The following is a 21,198-nucleotide window of genomic DNA, read 5'->3' as shown; positions in this document are numbered from 1 at the left end:
AGCAAACTTTGGTTCAAGAATTCATCCCACGCGCGCCAAAACATGAGTTACGGTAGTTTTCGAGTGTCTCCCTTATCCAACAGAAAGAACCCCGGCGGGTATTCGAAAGTGCGGGTCTCGAACGTTTTTACTTCTCAATGCGAACCAACTGGTGTTCAAAAATATTTGGAACCCAAGTTACCCAACGACAAGCTTCAAAAAATATTTTAGTGAACAAACAATCTTAGTGTATACGTGCATTTGAACACGACTTACTGCCGTTTTTCAGGACCATGTATTCACCCGATGCATAAGCCAATATGGCGGCATTGCGGTTAGGTTGTTCAACTAATAAAACACAGATAACGCCAAACATAGCTGTAAACACTGCATGCAGAGGGTCTTCTGCGCAGTTCTTGCCGTAATATCCTTCTCTGTATCTTTCAACCCTCACTTAGACATTGACTGTTATTCAACAAAATATTCAACAAAATATTCGTAAATCTCGGCCACTTCCCTACGTAGTTTAACAGAAGTGACCGACGTTCAGCCATCCGAACAGATTTTGATGGTTCTTTCTCAATTTCCCTTTAGCGGAGCTCTGTGACCCGTAAGTTAGAAGCGGGAATGAAACAAGAAAACATCAGCCTTGCTGTATACACATTGGTTTCGTACGATCCTTTTGAGCGACAGCGGTAGTCAACTGTTCCCGCTTTGAGATAGCTTTCCGAATACACCCCAGCGCATACTAATTTTTACGCTGCATTTATTTTTAGTTGTTTGGACAAGCCCCGAGTATTTGTCCGATATAGTTATATCCACCCGGCATGCCATTGTCTAGATGGAACAGACGGCTCTGTGCTTGTTTTTTAAAATAATTGTTGATTGATTCTGGGGTTTAACGCGCCGACGCAACGCAGGCGATGAGGTGCGCCGTAGTGGAGGGCTCCGGATTAATTTTGACCACCTGGGGAAATAATTGTTTAGGATTGCTTCATATTTCTATAATTTGACCCTACGATAGAACGTCCTGAATGCGACGGAATTTTTTTCAGGTCATGCCGGGACCAACCTGGCCAAAACGATGTCGTCCGCAAATATGAGACCCACGTATTCTACGTGGGTATCCCTAACGGTAATCCCTATCGGTATCCCTAACTACTCCCATGGGAGTAGTTAGGGAATTTTTTTCGATAGAAATGCCCTATATGCCCTATATTACGAGAGGTGGTGTCTTTATAGCTATGATGGACTTCCTAATAAGGAGCTTGGAGGAAATAATACATCAACCGAATATATTTTTTATTTCAACACCACGTGATCCTCCTTTCCGGAGCGTCCTTAGCCCCTGTCGCAATGATATTCATCCACTGATACCAGCCCTCCTTCGAAAGAGGTAGAGGGAGGGAGTAGTTTCCTATCTCGCAAGGGGTAGTAGTTTCCTAACTTCAGCTGAGAGAGAGAGAGAGAGAGAGAGAGAGAGAGAGAGAGAGAGAGAGAGAGAGAGAGAGAGAGAGAGAGAGAGAGAGAGAGAGAGAGAGAGAGAGAGAGAGAGAGAGAGAGAGAGAGGCTCTTCATTGAAAAAGCAGAGAGGTTTGCCGGCGTTTACAGTCGCATACATGCTTCTCTGCTGTGGTCTGGAGATGGGGGAAGAAAAGGCCCAAGAAAGAGCTGGGCAGGGAAAAACAACGAAAAACAAAAACAAAAAGAAACTGTCATGGACTTGGCGCGATAACGGACTTAGAAATTTCGTTTTTAGTCTGAGCTTGCGCCACATAATTTACAATTCTGAAATTAGGTTAATGTCATCCAAATAAGAGAACGAACTCCGTAGAGCTTGGCGCTGGCTTCGAGGGACAGAGCTGTCCTACGCCGTACCTTAAAACAGTTTGCTGCCGGTTTAGTCGGTGGAAGAGTTGTAGGCAAATCGTCGGTGAGCGCGACAGGGCACAAATAACAGACCGAGGAAGACGGAACGCGTTGATGAAAGAAGTGTACGTCCCTGCGCGTGCCTTTGCGCATGCCGCTGGCGCGCTTTCCTCTGCTGCTAAAAGCACCCGAGGCTTGGTGCGCTCCGCAGCGGCTAAGCGCGGAGCAACAACAGACTGCCACAAAGCCGTTGGGCTTGCGCAGCTGCGGCTAACCTTCGTCAATTCGGGGCTTCCTCGGTGCAAGCGCAGCAAGGTTGCGCGCCTTGGGCGTCGTCGCGGTGCGAGAGAGGGCGATCATCTTGAGGCCAAGGGAACCCGCCGCCAGCGTGTCTAACGCCATCGGCAGTTTGCGCCGCGCGCCGCGCTTCTCCTCGCGTAGCTGCGAAGCGCGAAATTTTTAGCTGCTCCCGGCGGGCAGAAAATAGAGCTGCCGAGCTCGCGCTTTTAGCGCCCCTTCCTTCACTCTCTTTAGGCTGCACCCGTGGCGTTATTTTCGTTTCGCCCGAATGGCCGGCGCTGTGTCTCATTCGCTACAGGTGTACGCGCTGCCGCCTTGAAGTCCGCCGGCGTTGAAGGGACCCCAGGCCCTCCTCCCCGTCTCCCAAAATGAAGTGGCGTGCCGGTGGCTACGCAAACTCGTGTAGACACAAGCCTGTGGTGCATTATTAAAGGGACTCTGCAACAATTTCGATAAACGCTTCCACTCTTTCCTTTGCGTCTGGAACCACTGCGAAAGCTATAGCTATCGCCAGCACGGAGCGGCACTGCGTGATTTGCTCGTCGCACCAGATACGCCTTCCGTTTCTGCTTTGTCTTTCTGGCTTCATTTTTAAAGTAGCTATCGAAAAGCCTTCATTGCTGCAACTGATGGAAAACCGGCTAACAGGCGCTACATGGCCTTAATGACGTAATTCGAGCCGTCGAAGAACGTCAAGACCGAGAAAGAGGGAAAAATCTTTCGAGCGAGTTTACAAGTTATCTAATGGGCATAGAGCAGTAATTTTTGGCTGAGGTACTTTGTGACCCCCTAATCTAAGTACTGGGTGTGTTAGGAGACTACGTTCTGCAAGCATTTAAGATTTCAAAAAAAAAAAAAAAAGTTGATAAAGGTGTTGCAGGGTCCCTTTACAAAGACCTTTGGCTGCTCACGACGCCGAAGTCTGTTACTGCTTCTTGGCAGACCTGTCAGCATTTTTTCCTTTGCCGCTCATTTCGTTAATGTTTCTTGTCTTTTAGTTTTCTTCGCCTTTTAATCTTTTTTTGAGTAAGAGGTGTTGTAAATGCGTACATTTTGGTTTTGGCATTTTCCTCTTTCTGTTATTTTCAGCGTGGGAGTGAGAAAAAAATACTTTGGTTGATATTTTCGTCGGTGGTCATCGCAAAAAACCCTGGACAGAACGCAAAGGGCCATTGGCGGTTTTACCATAAAGTTCCCCTCCCTCCCCGCCTCTCTCTCCCTCTCTCTCTCTCTCTCCCCCCCCTCTCTCTCTCTCTCTCTCTCTCTCTCTCTCTCTATTAACTAAGATAACTTGGCATTGCTAAGAATGCAAGAAAGAGCACGGAGCGTTGGTATGTCTGATAACATCACCGTTTTTTCACACAAGTACTACAGGCACCGCAGCGATTATCGAACTCCCGACTCCGCGAACTGCGACCGGGGCGACGGCCACACAGCATAACTCGAAATTGCGATGAAAGCAGCTTTTGCTGCCATCATATGCACTCCGCTGCCAAAAGATCTGCAGTTCTGGGAGGTAACCCTTCCAGGCTATACCCACAAGCACCGGAACTGGAGTGGGGAGCTCAAATCCCAGCGCGGTCTTGCTGCTCGACCTCTGGAGACGAGAAGGGAGATAACTGTGCATAATTAGGGTTGTTCGTTTTCGGGTTTTATTATTATTTTTTTTTTCAAAATCGGGGAAGGGGGGTGGGGGGGGGGGATAAAAATCGAGTGCTGTTGTTCGAACTGATATTCGGGGAAATATCGGGTGTTTTCGGGAAACCATTCGTGAGTTCGGGTTTTTTCGGGTTAAATCGATAGATGAACCAAGATGGGGTCTGGACAGTTTATCGAACCCCGTTTTATCGAACGCCATTTTATTAAGCCGTTTTATCGAACGCCGTTTTATCGACGGACGTTTTATCGAAGCCGTTTTATCGAAAGTGTTTTTCCCCGGCATTTTCGTGTAACTAAATTCGCAGTAGGTTTTTTAGTTTACTCCTCGCTATGTAATTGGCAAATCTTGTCTCCACAGCGAGCCTATTTAACAGAATTTGTAGTCTTTGTACTATAGTTGTGTTTTATTTCCTGCGTGCTTTTCGTTATTGTGATGCGCGAAATTTTTCTACACATTTTTTTTTTGTTCTGTTCATTGCGCAGGTGGTACTGCCATTACGAATCTCCTTGCGTCCCTTGTCGACCCCTCTGATCCGAAGCGTATCACGGTATTGTGGCGTATAGAATAGAATGCCTCGATATGCCTCGTACTATGTTGTATACACCGCTTTTGTGTCGACACACAACCTAATTATTTCGCCGCGTATGTTCTACTACGTGAGACAATTCTTGGCCCTTGTGGGTCCGATGTCAAAAACCTAACTGGAGCGCCAGCAAAGGTCTTTCCCGATTTCTGCATTCCTAATTCTTAACGGGCACTGAGTTCAGTTGCTAAGAGGTTACCCAGATGTGTGGCGCTTTTAACCCATACTCTTTTACCTTTTTATCACAAGGCATAAAAAACAGTAAGATCAAAATAGTAAACACCAAAAATAGAGATCTCGTGAAGGTCTAGCTACTCAATACAGCGCCGTCACCCGATTACCTGGAAATAAAAATGTAAAATTGAAAAAATTGAGAACGACCAAACAAAATCTAATATGGCCCGTGCGATTATCTGAGCAATTAAAGCACACAAAAAAGAATAAAAATGCGCTGTCTCGTCTGGCGTGTTCCTCGAACGCCCCCGAGGAAACGTAAGGTTGTGAATCGAGGGAGGGGTGTAAGAGTGCTGATGCAAAAGTAGAGAATTGCACGAAATCCTGTATTTTTTTAGCATGATTAAGGAAAAACGTAAATTGAGACGGGATGGGCAATTGTCCAGTTGTCCTAGGTTACGAGTTCCCTAGTGCGAGATGACCAATGACGACTTCCCCTACTTGACGAGTTCACCTATGAAGAGATAGCTGTGACGGGTTCCCTTGTGACGAGGTCTCCTGGACTCCATCACCTCAGTTGGGGCCTCACTTTCACTGTGGGACCCCCCTTTTCCATTGATGTAGCACTAATCTTTGCGAAGTTCTTGGCACGATATTTGAACCAGATGCAAACAATGTGACTCCATGGTCCGAGTAGAAGTCGCGTGCAAACCACGTGACTAGAATAATTGGGAGAGGACAAGACTTTGGATCGCGTAATGATGAACCATGGCGCAAGGGATATATTTGGCAACACCAACCTAAATAAACCGATACGCATCTAAGGAATATTGCGCACGGGGTTAGGGTTGCGACTATAGTGGCCTATTCTGTAATATAAACAAGGGGGACATTCATGCTTAAGTGCAATCAATGAAGACGCAAACAAAAATTTAAAAATCTAATAAAACAAAGGTGATCGAAAACACGGGAAAGGTGCGTAAACATATATGTTTTTGTATGTAATGCACGGCAGAGACGGTGTAGAATGAAGCTAGCTGCAGATTAGGTTAATGCGATGGCCAGTTTAACAAAATAAACCCCGAAAATTACAATTAGAGCCGCCGAACCACATTTTCGCTAAAACGGACGTAGGTGATTCGATTGCGTTGTCGAGAGAACCTTCGCCCAGTTGAGATACGTTCAGCGGTCAGAAAGGCCTCGAATGATGACCGACAAGTTGCGCAAGCAGATCACGATATTGTATGTGAACAAGGATGAGGAAATAATCGGATGACCAGCTTTTTTTTAACATAAAATGTTTCATTTGTTAGAAGTAATCGACATTATTTACTGTCATTATTTATTCATTTCCAAACAAATGCTAAATTTCGGAGAGAATTTTCAGGGAGACCCTGAAGTCCCTCCGATTACCCGATTGAAATAAACAGCAATTTTAACGCGTTAGAGTTAAAAGATCGTGATACTCTCTAAAATATAAACCTCAGCGGTCCTCAGACAGTTTATCGAACGCCGTTTTATCGAACGCCGTTTGCTAGGTACAACAATGTCAGGGTATATCATTTGCCAGCCTGAGGTTACGGGTGGCAAATCGCAGGGGGAATGGCAGTGAGTGTCAAGTGCCCCGCAGGCTGGACAGGTAGGGTCAGTAAACTGTACTGCGCATACGCTCTCGCGCCTCCGCAAGTTCCTTGCGTGCGCAGAGCTGCTGCGTGCGCTCAACTGACGTCACACGGCGCACAGAACGTTGCTCGCTGCCCGGCATCTCTCACACACCCCACGCGTCCAGCGTCTTCGTCGACCTTCATTCCGTACGTGGCGGGCCGGTCAACTTGATGATCATGCGATGGCGGACCGGGTGTGCAACCGACGGCTCGTGCGTCGCAGCAACACCGGCGTGCGCCTGTGGAACCAGCTTAGCTCTGGCGCGATTGGTGACGCTGCGCCGGAGACGCTTGATAAATATATATGTGTCCCATAATGCGTATACCGTCTGTGTGTCATTGAAGCAGCAGTAAGCATGATAATCAAGCTAATCCTAGACAACCAGGAAAGCTAAAAATAACCAGCTGAACCTGAGCCCACGCTACGTATATTTTGGCATAGCCGAGCTAAGCCACTGCTTTTTTTTTTTTTCACAGTGTTTAGTGCGTGCAGTCGATTTTCATTGTGCCGCGTGGTGCGGGGAGTGTAGGCTTTGGCGACGCCGTTCACGTATACAAATCACCCGTGCAGTCACGCGTGCGACAGGAGTGGTTCCGCTGCAAGCCGAGGTGGGACTCACGTGCTGGATATGCTCCTGGGCGTGTGCGTGTGCACTGCGGGCGGCGTATACAGCTCCGGACGATAGGCGGCTGGGAACCCTGAGAAGCCCCGGTTGGCGAGCTGACACTGGACCTGCAAGAGCACGTGTGCGAGTAATGTAAATGTGGGATTGAAAAATAAATACAGTAATTTCGAAGTGCAGTCAGATAATTCTGCACAGGGCGCGAGATTACCCGAGGAACTTTCAAACAGACTACGCGTTGTATTAAAACACATTAAAGTTTCCGATGATGAATATTGCAACGTGGATTATGCATGTTTTATGTACTCATACATAGTTATACGTCTACAACGCCAAAGGAGGCATAGGGGTGTTGTTAGGCTCTTTCTTTACTAAGGTTAGTGAAGTTAATATTTTTTTAATATTCGTAAGAAAGAAGGAAAGAAAAACACGCGCCAAGAGTGGGGACCGAACCTACGCCTTTCGATTTGATCTCGAATGCCTTCGGCTATCTGGGTGACTATGTTCTACTTCACTTTCTGGGGTATTTATATTTACTGGAACTGTATCTGACACTTGAGGATGGTAGCCAGCGCCACTCTGACTACACGGGAAGAAGGGGACCTTCTTTTCAACCCCCGGGGCGTGGTGACTTGAACGTCTACAGCATGTCATGAGCAGGCAACTGGCGGGAAACCTCTTATGCTAACTTGGCATCAAGGCTGCCAGAACCAGGACCTTCGCTGGGCTATCGCAGAATATAGTTAGGAAATGAGGGGCTCGTTGAGGAAACACAGAAAGATAGGTCGGCAGTCTACAACGCCAAAGGAGGCATATTAAAAAAATATTAACTTCACTAACCATAGTAAAGAAAGAGCCTAACAATACCCCTATGCCTCCTTTGGCATTGTAGACTGTCGACCTCCTATCTTTCTGTGTTTCCTCAACGAGCCCCTCACTTCCTAACTATATATATATATTTATATATATATATATATATATATATATATATATATATATATATATATATATATATATATATATATATATATATATATATATATATATATATATATATATATATATATATATATATATATATATATATATGCAGTAGAAGAAACTTCTCGAGGAGCCAGAAGAAATAGTTGAAAAAAATGGTTGACTCACGATTAAAAACAAAAACAGTGGTTTACTGATGACTGGCCCTCCAGTCGAAACGTCAGTAAACCACTGTTTTTGTTTTTCATCGTGAGTCAACCATTTTCTCAACTATATATATATATATATATATATATATATATATATATATAGTCTGGAAACATAAAAACTCACAAAGAGCGCGATAAAATAAGGTAAGTAATGACAGAGACACACGAGAAAAAACATAAAAAAATAAAAGTTTCCTGACGTTTCAGGAAGAGGACTTCCTTTCTTCAGAGTGCTCTGAAGAAATTAAGTCCTCTTCCTGAAACGTCAGGAAGCTTTTATTATTTTAATGTTTGTCTCGTGTCTCTCTCTCTTTCTTTACTTACCTTATATATATATATATATATATATATATATATATATATATATATATATATATATATATATATATGTATATATATATATATAGTAGGGAAAGTTCGCAATGGAAGACGTCTTGACTGTTGCCTTCCCTTACTATGTTGTGTCAACGAGCCCCACATATTCAGGTATATAATATATACATAATTCTCCAGTTCCTGTACGTGTGCTAGACGTCAATGTGCGCGAAGCCAATGTCCTGTACCGACAGTTGCTCCACCCCGGCACACTGACCCCCGAAATTCTTACAGGGGAGCCTGTAAGTGGTGTTACGGGGGACCAAAATGGAGGCAGGGTTTCAATGACGCCAATGACGCATGCACGAAAGGCGTGCGCACGTGTAGGCGAGAGCAACCATCTTCCGCTCATCAATCACTCTCTCGTTCTACTCCACACGGATTTATCTACTTTCTCGGCCAGCCCTCGCCAATCATTCTCTTTCTTTTGTGTTCGCTCTCTGTCCTGTTTTGCTTAACCGGCGTTCGATGACCGCGCCTCGACGTTCTTCACGCCCACGCCCCCGTCACCGCCGTCATCGTAAGGAGAGGAAAACGCTCACTCCAATCACGCGAGCCTTCTCTACCTCTTCGTGGCACTACAGTTCCGTGCATCACCGTGCAATTTTAGGGGCGAAGCACCTTAGGACCTCACTTTGTCCGTGGCTTGTCCCTTGGCGTCCGTGTACACAGTGTTGCGCATGCGCGAGGAGCATTGGATTGGATTGGATTACATTGATTTTCATCGGATTGAATTGGATTGGAATTGTATATACTGTACACACGCATTGTCGCTCATTTACATGCGCGAGTGGGCAATGCCACGGGTGATTTACGGTAAGAACGATCCCCAGTGCTTGGCCCACTCTTCATGATTCACTTCGTGGAGATACGTGAATTTAAAAAAAAAAACGGTATTATCGCTCGTATAAATATAACTCCAGTATACGTACATAAATCCAGCTGGAGCTACGAAACAGTACTGAAAAATATGATTCAAGATCCGTCGACCGCTTATAGGCGGCGAAGCGGTGACGAGTGAAGACGTCGTTCTGGCGAGGCATCGCTTCGCTGTCATTGCCAAGGACGTGGTTTGAGTCGTCTGCATACACACGCCTCGTCTGGGAGACATTCAGCAGTTGTAGCTCTTGGAAACATGTCAGCGCCGAAACAAAAAAAGATAACAGCAAATAGACGGTCACGCGGACAGACAACGGGAGACCAGTGCGTTGTAGTTTATTTTCGTTTGGAAGGGGTCACACGTTTCGACATACCACTCGCTTAAATGCGTATCGGTCAAAACGGCGGGTACGTTTCTATGGAACCTTTACTCTTTCTTTTCTCGCTCCTCCAGCTTCAATCCTCATCTTTTGTATACCCTTTCCTTCTCTTTAAATCTCCACTTTCCCACTTCCCATGTGTAGGGTAGCCGACCGGATCTTCCCTGGTTAACCTCCCTGTAGCTTTTCGTACACTGTCTTATCCTGTCCTGTCCGCTGGAAGGGCACTGAACGAAGTGTATTATAATGCGTTCAATTTTGGTGAATTCCCGCGAGGTGAACAGAACCTCTTTGCGGCACTCAGCACCCGTCCTCCTGATCAGTACTTCCTGCGCCCCATTTTAACCTTCCATGCATGTAGGCTGTATAGTTTCACGATCCACAATGGCTACTTAGTCGTCTTCAAATGCAAATTCCATAGCTAAGCTTAGTTTTGATGTACAGGGTGATCAAAGTTAAGTCGACAGGTATTTTTAAAATCAGACGCTTAGATGTACGCGAAGACCACCACTACAGTGAGGTTATGCGCCAAGGGGGACACACAATGAGGTGGTAGCTATTGATGTCGGTGGCTTAATTAACTAAAATGGAATAATTAACCTTTTAGTGGCTGCAGTAAGCAGGCATGTTTGTATTGAGAAGTTAGAGCAATCATGTTTCCCCGCAGTTCCACTTGGCAGAATTCTTGAAGCGCATCCGTACTCCGAGATATCGAACTGCGAAGTTTAATTGCAGTTCGCATGATTACGCATGTTAGGCAGTGAAGACTGGCGCAAAGCTCCTCCCTTTTGTGACGCGCCTGCTGTGTACGGTGTTTAGTTCGACAACGGGGTGGAGGCATAGGAAAAAGTTATAACTGGCACCCTTTCAGTCTTGGCTGGCGCTATTGCAATCTGCAGTACTCGGAACCGCTATCGAAACAAAACAAAGGGGAGGAGTTTTGCGCCTGGTCGTCACTGTTTAGCATGCGTAATAATGCGAACGGCCATTAAACTTCGCAGTTCGATATCTCGGAGTACGGATGCGCTAGAACAATTCTGCCGAATTGAACTGCATGGAAATACGATTGCCTCTAACTTCTTAGTACAAACATGCCTGCTTACTGCAGCCACTAAAAAGTTAATTATTTCATTTTAGTTAATTAAGCCACCGACATCGATAGTTACCATTTCATTCTGTGTCCTAATGAGCGCAGAACCTCACTATATAGGTGGTGTTCACGTAAAATTAAACGCCTAATTAAAAAAAAAACTGTCCACTACTTAACTTCGATCACGCTGTATGCACGGAGTAAATTCGACTGACCTACATTCAATGTGCCAACCCCCCCCCCCCCCCCCTTCAAAAAAATATCTGCAGAAATTCAGAGAGTGGTCTACTAAAGCGTAGCATTCTCATGTCGTATGTCTTGAGTGTGAGTTTTCTACAGCCACGTTGTTTGGTTTTTCTAAATACTGCCCAAACAATTACTTCCATTCACGCTATTATAAGGATTACATGCGGAACTTTCGCGAAATCTGAATTATTGTGGAAATGCAGGGCGTTACAGGGTTCGCCATTTTCCGTAATTTTTTTATTTATTTCTTTACTTCGTTATTTCGTTATTTATCATTTTTAAAAATTTCATTCGACCAATTATCTTCATTAACACTATTATAACGGCTACAGGCGGAATTTTTGCGATATCTACATTTTTGTGTAAATGCAGGGCGTTACACCGTTTGCCATATTTCTTAGTTTTTTACTATTTTTCCTATTTTCCAGTTTTTTTTTATTTCGTTCGACTACTTATCTCCATATTTTACGCTATTGTAACGGGTTACACCTGGAACATTTGCGAAATACGCATCATTGTGGAAATGCAGGGCGTTACACGGTTCGCCATTTGCCGTAATTTCTTTATATTTCTGTTCTTTTTTTAAGTTTTTCACAATTTCATGAGACCAGTTATACTCCATTTACGTTATTATAATTCCGCGATATCTGCCGCGATACCTGCATTTTTGTGGAAATGCAGGCCGTTACACGGTCCTGGCTGTGGGTGTGCTCCACGGCAAAGAATGCTGCGCATTAAAAGTGTTGGAGAATTGCAGGAACTCGTTGCGCAGTTGCGCTAATTAAGTCACGGCGATAGCTGCCGCGCCACCTTCGGCAACTTGTTCGATCACGTACGGGCTGTTCCTGCATGTCTTGCTCGCGCACAACGCCCGGCGCCAACACGTCTCGTAGACTGTTTATATTGCCCCTAAAAAAAAGTATATTCAACAAAGCGCTCACACATGTTTTTCAGGGCACACGGTGTGTAATAAAATTCCATTTGGCCCTACTACGTCGCTATAAAACGTTATGTGGAGTTTTAAAAAAAATGTCTTACCCACGTTGCACCTATGTACAGCAGTGAAGCCGAATATAAAGCAGCTCGGTGTATAGCAGAATATGCTTGCACATTATCTGGCAAATACCGCTCGAGAATTTCTGCAATTACCTGCGTTTTTTTTTCATCGGAGCATTACAACGTAAGGTTTGTCTTTTTCTGCAGCGCTCTCCATAAGAAAGAGGGTCGACGTTTGCAGGCGCGAGCCGGCGGTAGCTTTGGAGTAAGACATGACAGCTGTAACTTCTCAGTGGCGTACGTCTTTCGAAATGTTAGACGCGGCACATCGTCATACTTGCACGCGTAGTACGTGAAGTACAAGAGAAGTATGAATAAGCCTTCTCAATATATAAGGTCCTGCAGAAAGATAGCGCAGTGCCGCGCGCTTTTGTGAACGTTGGCCAACTCTTCTTTTCACCCACGTTCGGCTCCGCTGGCACTGCACTGAATTAACCATCAAACAGACCATTGTGATGCAGCCTAAGCGGAGCGAAGTACTGGAATAAGCAAATGGAAGAGTAGCTTGACGCTGCGTGTTCTATGCATAAGATTGTATGAGGGAGTGAGAATCAGCACTTGGTATACACGAATCCTCCTCGCACGTAAAAAAAACGAAGTTCGTCGCGCAAAGTGGCGTCTACTTGACAAAGCAGAGGCCGTGCACGGAGCAGCAGTTGCGTGACATGTCGAGCACAGAGGACGAGGGGCAGGCGAGGTACACGGAATACCGGGAAATACGTCAAACTGGGTGGGGTTCGAGACGTGCCTACCCCGCCTTTCCAACGAACGAAGTTATAAGGTAGGAAAAAAACTGAGAGCGATGGCTTTCTTCTCCTGACATGTTTTGATCGCGTAAAGGGTGCATGGACCTGCAGCATTAAAGTTGCAAGAAACGTTTTTCGCGGGAAACCCTTTTCAAGTTTGAGTTTTCCGCAGGCGCGCAGCAGTTCGCTAACGCGACAGCGTGAGCCGGAGCGCAGGAAGTTGAAACTTTAGTCCGTGACAGGAGCGAAAATGATGGCGCAGATTCGGCGCATTTATGAAGTGTGACGATCGTTGTTGTAAGTGAGTCGCGTGATTCTTTGATGGTTTCTTAAACGAAATTCGTGCCTTTGTGCGATCTAGTCCGTATTTGGGCGTCTTCGTTTCATTTACACGAGAGTGTACCGTTTTAAGCGAATAATACAAAAAATTGGCGAGACCTCCGAGTGCAAATTGCCGTATAAATACATAGGAATATTGCTGAAAAAAAAAATATATTGCATTGCTGGAAAAAATATATATTGGCGACATATAAGCAGTTCAGTTCGATAGCAAAGTAGAAAGGCTTTAACGCATATTGTATTAAATACCTCCATAAGACCTCATGCATACTTACCGAGAGCTAAATATCGAGCCTTAATGACGGCTTCACTACCTCGCAGAATTTCCCTCATGGGGAGACATTTTTCCATGGGCAACACAGGAGGTCACCAAAGTGGTACACTCCTTCTTGTGCTCAAGGACATTTTCAGTACGAGTGGACGGAAAGCCTGTTGGCCTGTTCGAATCTAACCGTGGGGTACCGCAAGGTTCCGTGCTAGCGCCTCTACTGTTCAACATCGCGTTTGCAACATTGGCGTGGAAGCTACACGACATCCCTTGTGTGAAATTTCTCATCTACGCTGACGATGTCCCACTGTGGTCTACAAACCGAGACCTCGGCTTGCAGTGTCGTCATCTGCAGCAAGCCCTGGATGTTTTCCATGCCTTTGCGCAATCAGCCGGCCTGGAAATTTCCGCTGAGAAGTCTGGCTATGTACAAGTGGCTAATAAGGCGGGGAGGAAGTTAGCCTCCAAGGCTAACTGTCAACTTAAGATTGGTTCAGCCGCAATACCAGCCAAGGAAGAGCTGCGGGTGCTGGGACTTCAGATCCACCAGTCGGGTTCAGGTATCCATTGGCTCCGAAAGGCACGGAAAGACTCCTCGACGACCTTGCACTTGATCCGCAGGATTGCCACGCGGAGTGGAGGAGCCCGCACGGAGGTGGCTCGGCGACTTGTACGCGCTGTTCTACAGCCGCGCTTACTCTACCAGGCGCAGTTTCACAGACTGACAGCACAACAATGGGCGAGGCTTGAGGCTATCAACAAAGAGGCTATGCGAACCATCACGGCACTTCCTCGTCTCACTCCGATTCCTATCTTACAGGAGCACGCTCAGCTCAATACTATCACGGAGCTTGTAAAACAGCGTGAAGAAGCAAGAAAGCTCAAGCATTTTTACATACCTATGGTCGGAGCTCTCCATTCGTATTTCTGTAAAGAGCCTCCCGTGACCTCAACCATAGACGACCTTCCACCATGGCGCTATACAGCAATAACAACCAACAAGACAACGAAGCTTTGTCGCCGTGAACAGCCAGCGCCAACCTCAGATACCACAGTTACTGAAGGTTACTGTGTATTGTACACAGACGCAGCCCTTCTCCCGCACGGAGGACGGACCGCTTTCGTCAGTTCCACACACTCAGCACTGAAAGGCTCGCGCTGTTATTCCACCGACACGCCAGACCCGCTGCTACTGGAACTCCAGGCTGTATATGAACGCAATCAAAGCTGCAAGTGCCCTCCCTAACATCAAAGAGGCGCATATATACACAGACTCACTCAGTGCTGTGAAGCACCTAAAGCAAGTGAAAAAGACTCCCCTGATTTGCCAGCACATTCACAGCCTCCACATGACAGCACAGCTAATGGTACGCGTACATTGGGTACAGGGGCACGGTAACAATTTTTTCAACCAATTAGCGGACAATGTTTCACACTCTCCGGCCCCACCTGAATCTGAATCCGCCCCTAGCCCTCTTCCTAGTGATCCACGCTCCCGCCTTTTAGCCATGAAATCTCTTCTGAGAAGGGACACACGTGCAGGGCCGGATTAAAGGGGGGGCTACGGGGGCTGCAGCCCCGGGCCCCCCGCTGTCAGGGGCCCCGCTTGATCATATGACAAAAAAATATATCGTGAGTGTGCTCGCTGCCCGCATTGAAAGTTGAAGGTGGGAGCTTCAACCTCACCTCCACACTGAAGCTTACTAACTCGGGACACTGGGGAGGAGTGGGTGGCCCCACACGTTATGGTTGACAACCTTCGAGTCCATTTCAATTTAATTTAGTTATTCCTACTCCTCTTCCTTGTTTTCCCGACGTTTCTGAGAAAACGTCTTGGACCAAAAGTCGTGGGTACACAGCTTGACCGGGCCTAAGAAGCCACATAACAAAGGCCCCAAGCTCGGCTTTGCTATTTTTCGGCACAGGTCGTTTTGGTAGTCTTTTCGGTACACGAACATCCAAGTACGTGGGCGTTTCGGCGCGCGCACGTTTCGGTATAAGAAAGGTTCAGGCATGCGAATAATGAAATAATGTCTGAAGAACATTGTAAATTGGTTAATCCTGAGTGAGGGTCGTTATATGTCATTATTGACAACTTAAGCAGTGCCCTACGGGCTCATACACAGTTTCCGCCAGAAATTTCAATGTATAGCGCTTGACAAGGGAGTTCATTCAATAACGACCCGTTCAATAAAGCTAGTGGATTAGTTGAATCGCATAAGCGTGATTGATATCGACTCGATATTTCTCACTGAATGGAAAGCGTATATATGGTTATTTAAATGTTGAAAGGTTGTGTAGACCACTCGGGGGATCGTTCGGCTTCAGCCCGCGCCTATGTGCTGTAGCCTCTGCAGGCTGTCTGAGCAACAAGCGTTGCGGAAGCTACATGTCCGCGCGACTCCGTGTGGACGCAGAGGCCGCCGGGCCAGCCCGACCCTAGCGGCTCCCTTCGAGCTGGGGAATCAGCAGGCCTAGCCGGTGTGAAGAGCTCGGGTGTGGACCCAAAACAAAGCAACAACAACGTCTGTTTTCTTTCGGGATGGCGAAAGATGTGCCCACTTAAAAACGCATCCTGCGTGCGGCCCCTTCGATGCCGTCTTATAAACGGACCTCCGGCGCAACTCGGGGACGGTAAGCTGTTTGTCCCCGTGTGCGCTTTTCGCTTTGGGGTGAGCCGGCGGACGGCGCGGACCAAAGGGCGGCCCGCAGACCTGGTCCCGCTTGGGCGTGGCGGCAGGAGGAGAGGAACCCCTGAAGCAGCGCGGGAAAAACAGTGGACGCGGCAGACGTGTTGAGGACTCGAAAACTAGAGGTCCACCAATACTCGCCTCCGTCGTAGACCCCGAATCTAGACGAGAAGCTTCAGCGTGTTTCCACTGCCAGTTAGACCGAACAACGACCAGTCCGATCGACAACGAACTACTGACTGCGGGAACTGTTGCGCGGCACCGATGGAGCAGCAGCGCGGGGTTGAGCAGAGACATTATATCCCTATTAAACTGTTGTCTGATGCCACCTCTCGTGCTCACCTGTCGCTCTCCAACCCAAAGTGGACCCGTTAATGTGTAACGGCTTGCCGACTAGCAAGACCATTACAGCTGCGCAACAGGAGTTTATCGCCGCTAAAAGTTCGATGGCCATACGCAAACCACGAAGCGGACCGCTCCCCAGCCCAAAAAGCGACATTTCTCTGCATAATAGTAGACATCAAGACAAGAAATTAGTTTCCGGAAAGCGTAAAATTATGTATAATTTATCACTGATCAGAGAGCATAAGATGGGGTTCGAAAATTTTCGCAATATTAAAGCGGAATAATTATCATAATCATCGTCATCATAATCATCATCATCATCAATAGGGCCCCAAGGACGCAGTAGCCCCGGGCCCCAAAGTTTCCTAATACGGCACTGCACACGTGCCCTAATTCCCCCGTGTGTCTGCTCCCTCCCCCCTAATCTTTCCCGGGTGGAGGAAGTTTCTCTGAGGAGGCTTCGGGCTGGGGTGGCTCTCACACCTTCAGTCACCTTGACTTAAGGAACCTGACTAGAAGACTCAGGAACATGTCCCAATTGTACGGCGCCGGCATCTGAAGCTGATGTCAATCATCTCTTGTGGACGTGCACAGGAACCAGAACAGCTCGGGACAGTGCGCTAAGAGTGGTTGGTCTTCGGTGGGATAAACCGGGGGACTTCAACCGGTGGGTGCACGAAGACCGCTACTGCAGGTCGCTGCTGAACTTTTTACACGAGACCGGACTCCATGCCTACCTTTAGATTTGTACAGGGTCATCAATTTCCTGACTACCTGTGCTTTTGTACCCGGTATTTTTATTCTACCTAATGTCTTATCTTTTCTTTATATGCCGCATGGCAAAAATGCGAATTAAAAAAAAAACACAGGAAGTCTGACCTCAAAGTATGATCGACCAAGGACGTTTTATGAAACCGCTCCGTTAGACCCCACACATCCATACGGACCGCTATAAACCAAGCCCTTTCTTTTAAACACGGCTTCGCTACTATACAACATTGCATTGCCAGGAAGACATTTTTCCAGGAAAAATAAGCGGTATAATGAGAAAACATTAAGACCATAGGGTTCTTCATTAATAGCCCTATCATCCGCGGCGAAAGTTCACCCATCAAGCGTTGTGGGCGGTCAGACAGGTTTTCTTGTATAGATTACACATAAATGCAAACGTTTTCACTGTGTTGTCGCAATACTGCCATGTCCAACGTATCTTCCCGGTGAGGAAAGCTGACGTCGCCGATGCTCGCGGCAGGACAAATTTGTTTGTATAGACCCTGTTGTAGTGAAATGTTCAGAAAACCCTACAGTAAGTATGAAATGAATGCGACTTTAAACGAAAAAAAAAAAAAGAAGTCACGTGTTTGAGCCTAACCTTTTTTAATTAGGCTTAATTAGACACCAAATTTTGCGGGCTACGTTCAACTTCGCTTCCCAGCAGCGTTCCCTGAAGCCTCTGCCCAAGCGCACTGAGGACGTGCTACACCGTCTGCGACTGAACGTCGCCTACCCTCGAAGCTTTTAAGGTGGGATGGGTAGAGTCGCCATTGTGTCCAGTATCCTCCACCACTGGGGACTTCAGGCACCTCTTACGCCGCTGCCCGCGATATGCTAGTCAACGGGCAACAGCGTTGAAGGCACCCGCGCGACTCCGACGTGGAAGTGCACTGTATCTTTCCCACTTTCTCGGATGGCGAGCCAGAGCTGGGGACAAAAACTCTGTCTACTTTCCCAGCGGAATCATGGCCGGGAGAAGTCCTGTAAATCCTCTGAACATACACACTTTAAATATGTGTACATCTCCCCATCATGGACAGTTGCATAAAGTTTTGTGTAGGGATATTTAAAATTGCCGTATCATCGCGTTTGTCGCCATCTGTATCCCGATCTATATTGCGGAGTTTTACTCTTGCTTCTACACCTACATTTCTTTTTTTTATCTAATCCGCACCTACGTGCGATTTCTGCGGTGCCGCTAATACCCTCGTGAACTTGTTTCACCTAATATGGTCATGTCCGACATTCGAAAACGGCCGAGAACAGCTGGTAGCCTATTGCCCACCACCACTCCCGAATACGGAGCACCTGGAGCGCCTGCGCTCCGATGCTACTCTTTTCGGACGCGCAGGAATTTATTCACTTGCCAGTGGTCTTTACAAAGCAGTGTAGAGCGGTTCGACAGCCCTAGTAGGGCCTGCAAACGGGACAAGTTGTGTTTAATAGGGTACATGAGACTTTCATTGAGGCTTTCGACTCCCCTTTCCTCATCTCCCAATAACCCCCAGGGCCTCAGGTCTACAGTTAAACCTGGATGTAACGAACCTCTATGTAACGAATTCCCGGATTTAACGAACTTTTTCACTTCCCCATTGCCAGCCCCATTCATACCTATGCGTTTGCGACCTATATATGTAACGAAGGCGTTGCGACGGTTAACCTCGATGTAACAAATTCGCTACGCTGGTGAGCCATTGTTTTTCCCACTATTTATGAAAAATCGGCAAGAGAAATTCACTAATTTAGCGAACTTCACCCACACCACAAACTGCATATACTGTGCGTTTCCGGTGTCAGTGGGGTGTTGGTTAGATGCTAGGCCTGCTTGTCGGCGTGCAGTGCGAGTATCCACTGCTATTTGGGGTTCGTCGGTGATGCGTTCTGCAGCCAGAAAACCAAAAGCTTTGTCTTTTCAAGACAAGCTCCAATTTCAAATACTCTCTTCATTTCAAATACTCTTCCAATTTCAAATACTCTCTTCATTTCAAATACTCTCTTCACAGTACACCAGCTAGCACCCGCTCAACAATTTTCAGTGCTGCAAAGAGCACCAAGTTCGCGGAAAGGCGCCCTTTCAGCACAAGTTTGGTGCTTGAAACTTGCAGTGTTGTACGGAACGGCGTTACAAGGAACGGCGTTCCTGGAACTAGTTCCTTTTTGGAGGAACGGAGGAACGCCATCGTTCCATTAAGGGTCGGTGGAACTGTAACGGTAACTCGTTAGGTTTTTGAAGGAACGGTAGTAACGGCGTTCCAGCCGTTACATGGCTAGGATTTGGCTGTGTTTGATGCCAAGGCTCGAGAACAAAAATCTACAAGTCGCTACTGCATTTCTCTTCCTATAAGCTGGTAAATTTGCCCGCCCTTCAGCCGTAAGTGCTTCCTCGAAGGTCAAAGGCAGAAGAATAACCACGCAGCAGGCCGCAGCTTGTGCTTGCTTTCATGCTGGTTGAAATTTATAGCGTAGCCGCGAGAATGCTTTTCACCTTTCATCGTTTGCCTGGGGAGGCCAGGACGCGCGTCTGGCCGATAGAATTGGTCCCTGGCGGGGAAAGATTGTCTAATGCGGTATCCGGAGATTTCGGTGCAGGACGTTTCGGTGCGGACATTTCTGTGCACGGACATTTTGGTGCACGACGTCTTGGCCCAGACCTTTTGTGTCACGGGATGTCCCAGGCATTCTTTAACATTTTAGCTCTAGTATTGTAATTTCGTGACTTGATATGATTTTACGTTCGAGACTTGTGCTTGTGCCACCGTGCGTGGAAACGAACGCTAAACCCCGGCGGAGCATTGCCACGTAAAACCGAATTTCTGTAGTAGATGATAAAAATTAACGTTGTTAATTTGCATCCGTTCAACCTTTTGTTTTTAACATTGATGTGAAGAACCCTACTACTTCAAGTGTTACCAAAGCGCTTTACTTTCACTTCACTCAACGGTGCAAGACGCTGCTGCTTTAAGTCTATCCTCCCCCCCGTCCCTTCACAGCAAAAAAAAACAACAGAAAAACGAGGTAGATTAAGGGCGTGTGCATTCCGTTTTAATTATTTTCTCAATCAATCTCTTATTCGTTGCATTTGGTGTCAGTTCTGCTTAAAACTAACCAACCAACGATCGCACTTACGGTGGCGTTACTCAGGGGAGCGGAAGGCTGAACCCCGCCGGCTACCAGTCCCCTTGGTAGCGAGAGAGGGGTGTCACTTGTGGTTCACCATTGCGTCAACTGGACTTCCAAAACTTGAAGACGACTGTTGCCGCTCTCGTCACACTACCGTATTCAATTTTTTTTTGCTCCTTATAATGGGAGAAAGCAATGTATGCCTGGGGTGTCCATGATATGCGCGACGTGAAGAGTTAATTCCCAATGGGGAGTCTGAAGGCCAAGAAAGAGCGATTCCTGGAGTGGGGGCGCTGTCGGTATGACCGCGACGCGCGGAAGGGCGTAGCCAGCATACGATATCGCCCATTGTGTTCTCAGCGGTTTTTTGTTTCACATTATAGAGATTTCGTCAGCTCCTGGTGAATGTAAAGCTTTTTCCTGTATCGCTCCGGTGAGGCTTCGGAGACCGTGAACTCCGCCACGCCTGTAGGATTTTCAGGGAAAACCGATAATAATATGACTAAAAAAGAAATCTGGTCGAGATTCAAGCGTACAAGCGGGAAGGGGGGGGGGGGGGGAGGGGGGGTTGAGAGGGGGGGGGGCGAGAGCCGCTAGGACAAAGAAATAAAATATTGAAATTTGGTGAATGTAGACATGTAACCACAAAACGAAGGTTGGATTTTCCAAACAGGATAGGTGGAATTTGTATGCACAACCCGTACGCGCTTCATCAGCATTTATGACATATAGAAGCTGCGGCTGTTTTCAAAAAAGCCCGTTCTTCCCCAACGACAATATCCTAGACCAGTGTTCGCAAATTCATTTTAGCAAGGCAGTCAAGCCTACGTAATACTCTTCACAAGGTT

General features: G+C 46.8%; 1 protein-coding gene across 1 annotated transcript in view; it reads right to left on the bottom strand.

The window, feature by feature from the left end:
* Mrj (DnaJ heat shock protein family (Hsp40) member B6 mrj) overlaps positions 1-21,198 on the bottom strand; it is a 271,757-nt gene that overhangs the window by 151,285 nt on the left and 99,274 nt on the right. The window contains exon 2 of the mRNA XM_077698982.1: positions 6,850-6,962. The gene's annotated coding sequence lies outside the window, so the exon portion shown is untranslated. The remainder of the gene's footprint in view (positions 1-6,849; positions 6,963-21,198) is intronic.

Source organism: Haemaphysalis longicornis, unplaced genomic scaffold (genome assembly GCF_048455015.1).
Source record: "Haemaphysalis longicornis isolate Haplotype H1 unplaced genomic scaffold, Haemaphysalis longicornis Haplotype H1 scaffold_2, whole genome shotgun sequence".
In the NCBI taxonomy this organism is placed as follows: Eukaryota; Metazoa; Arthropoda; class Arachnida; order Ixodida; family Ixodidae; genus Haemaphysalis; species Haemaphysalis longicornis.
The sequence above is the reverse complement of the archived record's forward strand: the minus strand, read 5'-3'. Positions and strand labels throughout refer to the sequence as shown.